This window comes from Gavialis gangeticus, unplaced genomic scaffold, assembly GCF_001723915.1.
Source record: "Gavialis gangeticus isolate Ggan-Ray unplaced genomic scaffold, GavGan_comp1, whole genome shotgun sequence".
In the NCBI taxonomy this organism is placed as follows: Eukaryota; Metazoa; Chordata; order Crocodylia; family Gavialidae; genus Gavialis; species Gavialis gangeticus.
This window is the reverse complement of record NW_017729000.1, coordinates 47,214,111-47,221,720: the sequence shown is the minus strand read 5'-3', so window position 1 is coordinate 47,221,720 and position 7,610 is coordinate 47,214,111. Positions and strand designations below refer to the sequence as shown.

The window sequence follows — 7,610 nt, the reverse complement described above, 5'->3', positions numbered from 1 at the left end:
AAAAAAAAAAAAAAAAAAAGAAGAAGAAAAAAAGCCCCACCCTCACCAGATCTGGAAGTGGCGACTGGAGCCTCTGAGGGCTTGTGGCAGAGCCCCCCCACCTCCCCGCACTGCCTCCCCCCATGCAGTGTGGGACAGTTGCGTGCAGGGAATGGGGTCAGGCAAGGCAGCTTGGCACCCACGCGGCAGCTGCCCCATGGCGCAGGTGCAGCGCTGCTTGGCAGGGTGCCACGCGCTGTCTGGGAGCTGGGGCATCTCCACGTGTCAGCTGGAGCCCAGCACCGTGAGGCCCCAGTTCCTAGACAGCGCGCAGTGTCCTGCTGAGCCATGCTGCACCCACGCCATGGGGCAGGTGCCAAGGGGAGGTGATCCCTGCTGTCTCCTACTTCCCCACGCTGCATGGTGGGGCTCTGCCATGAGCGCCCAGAGGCCCCAATCACCACTTCCAGAGCCAATAAGTACCGGGCTTTGTTGTTGTTGTTGTTTTGGTTTGGTTTTCTAAAGCTCCATAGTCACCAGCTGCAGGAGTGGCAACTGGGGCCTCTGGGCACTCATGGCAGAGCCCCCCCATGCAGCACCCAGGCGGCATTTGTCGCATCATGCAGGTGCAGCAGAGCTTGGCAGGGCACTGGGAGCTGGGGCAGCTCCAGCAGCCAGCCAGAGCCCAACAGCACACGGCCCCAGCTCCCAGACAGTGCGCAGCACCCTGCGGAAATGCGCTGTACCCACGCCATGGCGCAACTGCCACACTGGTGCCAAGCGGGCGGGGCAATCCCCACTGCCCCCCACTGCCCCATGCTGTGCAGGGGGGCAGACTCTGCCATGAGCACCCTGAGGCCCCAGTCACTGCTCCTGCAGCCAGTAAGTACAGAGTTTTTTTGTTTTTGTTTAAGTGCCAGGACTAGGCTGGGGCCAGGCAGGAGATGGGGCCAGGCAGGGCATCCATGGGGGCTTCTCCTGCAGCTTCCCCCACCCAGGGAGAGGCAGGCACAGCCAGAGGAGCCGCAGAAGAACCTCCAGCTGCCCGGCTGTGCCTGCCTCTCCCCAGCTGATCCAAATCACCGAATCTCTCCGAATCGGTGCCAGATCTTCTGAAGCTGATTCAGCTGAATTGATTCAGGACAGTGATCCGAATCTTCAAATCAAATCACTGTCCTCTGAATTGGCCAAATCCAAATCCAAATCGAATACTTCCCTATTTGCACAAGCCTACTAGTTAGAACTAGAAATTTTAAATCAAATACTTTATTCACCAAAAACTGAAGATTTGAGTCAAGTAAATCAATTTGCAGGTTCATGCTGAATTTATTGAAAAGGTGCTTGCCAAACTATTTTTAATAAAATGCCAGAACTTTGTTTTACTGTTTTTAACTCAACGCTTTTATTGAAATAACCTTTTTTCAAAATGGATCTAAATTTAAGTTTTTTTAAATATTACTGTTGTTTTTCCCATTTCAGTGAGGGAAAAAATATTTCCTTTCAGGTAGACTTAAAAGAATTTCTCTTTAAAATTTTAATCCATCTTATACCTGAAAAATTGGTCATTCTCTCAGATCTAATAGTATACTCCCCCTACACCCTTCCTCAACTCTTGTGGAAGTCTCTCCAGCTCTGTGATCAGGACTCCACTGGGTGGACAGGCTTAGGAACAACAGCTTTCCTTCTACACGCTGGTCTGAAACCTGCAGGTCCAGTGATGATCAGTGCAACCCGTGCCTCTACCAGCAGGTGGTGTTTGTGCTCTCACGTAACACTAAATTGCCATTTTATATAATGTTATCAACTGCAGTGCCCCAGTGGACCCTTTCATTTCATTAAGTGAATGTTTCAGGTGGTGGTAGTGGCTTTAAGATGTCAAAGCACCATTGCCCAAGAAGAAAGGTACTCACCATGGAACTGAAGCAAGGCTCAATGAGCACATGCCATTCCAAGATCTCACTCGCTGCGAACATGCAGACTGATCAGAACGCAGCCCAGCATCTTGCACCGCTTTTGGATGGTGATGCTAAAGCTTCCAGTGCAGATCCTAGGGCTTGAGATATTTCCACAAATACTAAACAGCTGTTGTGAGGGCAGATTAAGTATTCTGAAAGACTGAAAAGAAAGACAAGCCAGGAGCCAGCAGGTAGAGAACTCCTGTATAGTTATTGATATGAACTGAGGGGGCTTTTTGATGGGGCTTTCCCTGAAGCACCCTGATCAGACAGGGCCTGCAGTGAAACAGAAGCTGCTTGCACTTAAACATGGACCAAGGATTGGGGAGACAGCAATAAACCCACTGGCAGCCATGTGAGAATTCTATATGAAAACTCCATTTATAAGTGATTTAATAGGAAAACTTCATAACTCACAGGTGAAGGAGAAAAACATACTGGAGAAAAGTGTCTATCAGATTTTCACATGTAGAGGCAGGTCTCCTTAAAGTATCAGCTCTTAATTTAATCCTCAGGGTGACTCCTTTATAGCTGATATACTTCAAAATATTACTAGTGATGTGGCTAGAGAAACAGGGTATGCCAAGATGAGAGCTATTCACAAGTGTCCTAGAGGTCAGATGTGAGAGACCATTTTCTGAATTGGTCCTATGCAAGATTATATTTTCAGGCAGCATGGAAAAAAAAAGCCAGTGGTTGCAGAACTGCCCGAGCAGAGGGGTCACACCTTAGAAAGCAGAATCTGTGGGTGCAATTAGGCCACCACTATCAACTACTAGAACAGTACATGTGAAGAAATACCCAGAGACTTGTTCCTATACGTCTATAGACACTGGTATCTAGAAGACCACAGTGGTATGGAATTAAGGATCTAAAATAGCTTGAGACACAGAAAACAGCCAATGCTAAATGGTTAGAAAACTAGCACTGCACAAGTTCAATCAGTAACTGTTAATAAGCCCCTACAGACTACTGGAGGAAGACAACTCCCCTTTGGACTTGGACTCTTTTCACGCAGCTTCCCCCACTCAGGGGGTGTCACACTGTGTTAATAGTGACTAGTATTTCTGATGTTGGTGTTCTGGCAGTAGATTTAATCTGAGGGTGATCACAAGAACTCTTTGGGTGTTAACAGAACAAATACGTTCCTAGCCAATATTCCAGATAGCCATTCTGGACATGGGTAGGATGGGGGTGGGAGCATGGTGACCATTGAGGCCTTACAGGCATTAGCGTAACTAGAGGTTGGCAAAAGGGCATCAGCCCCAGATGCCAAGTTAGAAAGAGCACGAGAATTGCCCTCTGTCCCCATGGAGTCTGTGCTCTGGCAGTATCGCCAGACCAGGAATTTTAAAAGAGTTCCCAACTGCTATTGCTTTAAGAGCAACAAAGCTGGGTTGGGGAGAGCATGCAGCAGCAACAGCTCAGCCAGGACTGTTTAGAAGTTCCCAGCACTGGTAAAGCTACTGCTTCCGCCCCCACCTCAAATCATGGACACATGCCCTGCACCTACCCCCTGCACTCAAAACCATATGTCCCCCCAGTCACCTCCCCCCCCCACACACATACATATACTCTTCCTCAGATTGCCCCAGGTGCCATCTTGGCTTGTCATGCCCCCACCTAAAGGTGCCTGCACCAATTGACAGAGGTAAATTGTAATAAAGTTGTGGTAAAACCATGTCATCATGCAATAATATCCCTACAGAGAAGAACTGTTGCAGTGAATCTATAAGGATTCTTTGGCATCACAAACATCCAGGCAGGATTACTGGTTTGCAAAACTCTGTTTTAGACTAAATAAAGAATGACCTCTGGGAAAGAGCAATTGCTGTACTTTCTTGCATACAACATGCCCTGGAATATAATGTGCACTTCATTTTTCAAAGGTGGAACCAAAGAAAAATAACAGATTTTTATGGCTGCAAAAAACAGGGACAGAACCTAATCTTCATCTGACTCACCCTCCCTTTACTGCTTAACTGAAGCTGAAACACTAGCTGCTGAAGATTGGTCTCCATGGGTGGATCTATGATTTGGAAAGAGCTAAGGAGTCTCCAGAGCTGTGAAACAGGAGGACAGAGACCAAAAGCAGCTAGCAGACAGCAACATTTCCCTAAGAAAACTTGGTTTGTATATTGGAACATCAAAACCATTAAAACAGAGAAATGATTATTAACACCTGTAGAGTGAAGACAATGAGCCATTCAAGTCAATTGACTCTCTCAGCTGCCTGAATAGTAATGCCATAGCTGCTGCACTGAAAAGCAGGAATCAAAGTAAGATGTTTCTATCCCAGATGGAAGATTAGTTTCCCTGCTTACTACATGCATCCCAATTTTGGGGGGCTGATCTTTGGATAAAAAGGTGTGTGTTGCAAGCAGGAAACAAAGTAATAGAACTGACCAGAAGGTGCACCTAGAGAAAAATCAGATAATGGGAAGAGTGCCCACTGCAGCTGGTGTCTCAAAGCTACTCACAGAGACCAGTGTTAGGGTTATGAAGGCGTCCAGTCAGCAAAAGAGCTGGGGCTTGACTTAAACTTAATCAGAGAAGGAAAAGAAAGTTAGTGATTAAAGCAGTTGTTCTTATGGTACACTAACATGTTCTGCAAGGATAATGAGCTTGGGAGATGTCATACAGTGAAGCACTGGATTGTGCATAAACTAGGAAGTGTTCTTCCATGTCAAATGTTCCTGAAATATCAAGTAACAAAGAAAAAGAAGCTAAATTGGGTGGTGGAGACTGGTCTGATGGTGCAATCTAGCTCACTTTGGACATCCATAACTGTCCAACTGTTAGAAAGCCTGTAAGAAAACACATGCTATGGCAGGGGTGGGCAAAATGCAGTCCATGGGCCAGATGCAGCCCACCAGGCCATTCCATCTGGCCCGTGGGACCCCTAAAAAATTTGGAAAATTAATACTTATCTGCCCCTGGCTGTCTGACATGTGCCCTTCGATGGCTTGCCAAAACTCAGTAAGTGGCCCTCCGCCAAAAATAATTGCCTGCGCCTGCGCTATGATATAAGCTTTGACTACAGGAAAGTTAAGTCACTGACAGTTCAGAATAGCTGTTATTTTTTAAAAATTAACAACAAATAAAGAGTAATAACTAGTAACATTGGAGATACCTGGACAAAATGTTAATAGCAACATATATTAGCAGTTTTGAATTGTTACTTGGATACCATCAAATTATGGCACTGACAGATCAAGCTGGTCGCGTGGTCCCCTGCAGACTAGTAAGCAACTGCAGGATGTCTTTTGGTGTAACACATACACTGGGCATATTCCAGCAAGTAGTAAATAATCTTGCCCAAGTTTTGAGAACTGAGGACATCCTTAAGTATTTAGAAGGCTTCATTTCAGGGATGACGCGTAGAGGGTGCATGCAGGTGCACATGTACCCTCTGCGCGTGGCAGTGCACCCCTTGCAAAAAGGCACCGACACTGTTGGCAGCGCCTGCAGGCAGTCGCCACTCACCATAGTCTGTGGGTGGTCTATGATCACCCCTGGCTGCCACTGCTGCTGCTGGCAGCACCTGCGGGTGGCTGCCAACCCATGGTCAGTGCTCACCAACCCTCCCCTCCCTGCCACTGACAGTGCCGGTGGCGTCTGCGAGAGCTCCCCACTCACCATTGCCGTGTTCCTGTTGCTGCCATGTCCCCCCAGCCACTGGGGGCACGTGCTGTTCATGCTTCATTTATTTCCATAAAATGTGTCAGGAGCAGATGGGAGGAATGGAAAGGACTGTAAAGCTGTTGGAGGAACCAGAGTTTAAACTTGACATTTCCTCAGTTGTAAGGAATTCACTCACCTTCCTGAAACATACAGGGCAGAATTCTATTATGTTTTATGTGCCTAAATGGCACTTATACCCGGGTTGCAATTCTATTACCCATGCAGGTAAGTGTCTATATGCATCCTAAGCATGCTCAGGAGGCTATGCATTATCCAGACACCTACACACCTATCTACACATATAACTAGGCATGAATCCTGGAGACAAACGGAAGAAGGATCTCCTTGTGTTTTAATCCTGCCAACTGAGTAGTTAGGGTACTTGTCTAAAAATCAGGAGATGCATATTCTAGGCCCCACCAACCCAGGGGGCATTTGAATCTATATCTTGCAAGCAGAAGCAATGCATAGCGGGTGCACATGGGTGCATGTGCACCCCCTACATGTGGCGGTGCACTCCCTGCAAAAAGGCACCATGTTCAGTTGCCGCTTGCCACCCCACTGCTGGCAGCATCTGTAGGCGGTCCCTGACCGCCCCTGCACGCTGCCGCCCCCTGCCAACAGCTCCAGCAGCGTCTGTGGGAGCTCCCCGCTTCCCACCACTGGGCTCCCACCGACGCAACCATGCCCCACCAGCTGCCAGGGCAGGTGCCATTCACGCTCTCAGGCTTCCCAGCAAAGTGCTTTAACAGGTTAGCGGTGGCCAGCTGCTTCAATTGCATATAACAGTCACTGGATAAAAAGGATGGAGAATAGTTAGGATGTTTCCGCGCAGCCACATACCTACTAGACCAGCATGTAGTCTGCTGAGCATGCACAGTAGCCATGCAGATGCTTATGTACCCATACTGCACAGGTAAAAGTATCAGGAACTGTGCATAAGTGCCAAAAATAGCACTGATGCAGCTCGGTAAATGCTATTTAGGTGCAGAAATGGTTACAGAATTTGGAGCTATTGTGGGATAGGTTGGAACATCAGCCCCAAGTACCTATAAGAGACTGGAAAGTTCAACAAAACACCAAAAGAAGGTACAGCAGTTTGTAGGCTTCTACAGATTCTACAGAGTTGCATAACCAGTTGTACCAGATAAGGAGAGATCATTTTGGACAGCAGAACTCCAAAAGCTCTTGAACAACTGAGGGAAGGACATCTGAACTAAGTCGTACTTACATACCTAAATCCTGCCTGTCCATTTGTGGAAATCTGTGATGTTTCAAAGTTTCTGTTGGATTTGCACTTGACCAGATCAATAAGCTTAGTAGGCACAGACTACATACATTCAGAGATGAAAATGAAATGAGAGAGAAAATCAAGTATTCAGGACAAAATTGGAGTGTCTGGTTATTCTGAGGGCCCTCAAGGCTAATTTTCCAACTCTACTTGGTATACACAGTGGCTGTGTCCACACAAGATGCTGACCATGCAGTAGCTCGTTACTACTGCACAAGAACTTGTTACTATTGCACAGGACCTTGTTACTCCTGCATAGGAGCATTGTGTGGCACAAAGCTACTGCACAGTAGTTACAAGCTATTGTGCAGCAGTAACAAGCTACTGCCAGTCAGTGTCACCAAAAATCTGTATGGTGATGCATACACTGAGCAGTGTATGCAAGTACTAAATGACTGTGCAGTAACAGCTGCGCAGTCAGCATCTCGTGTAGATGCTGCCAGTGTACACAGACCACAGTGATTCACAACTGGCCATGTCTGAATAGGCCTTTACAGTTCATTATAAACTTGGAAAGCAAACTAGCTGTAGATGCTCTCAGCCACATGAGGGCAGTGAGAATAGACTTAGACTGGACTAGAACAAATCAGAATCTTCAGTTATTCTTGATGTGTCAGCGAATCTGCCAAAGGAGGCCCAGGCTGGAGAGGTTCAGTGGAGCTGAAGAACTATTAACTCCTGATATGACCACCAACTTGCTG

The 7,610-nt window shown here is 47.1% G+C and overlaps 1 long non-coding RNA gene across 1 annotated transcript in view; it reads right to left on the bottom strand.

Moving 5' to 3' along the window:
• LOC109290190 overlaps nucleotides 1–3,056 on the bottom strand; it is a 40,872-nt gene extending 37,816 nt beyond the window's left edge. The window contains exon 1 of the long non-coding RNA XR_002095557.1: nucleotides 1,890–3,056. This is a non-coding gene — a long non-coding RNA (uncharacterized LOC109290190). The remainder of the gene's footprint in view (nucleotides 1–1,889) is intronic.
• Nucleotides 3,057–7,610: the final 4,554 nt, after the last annotated feature.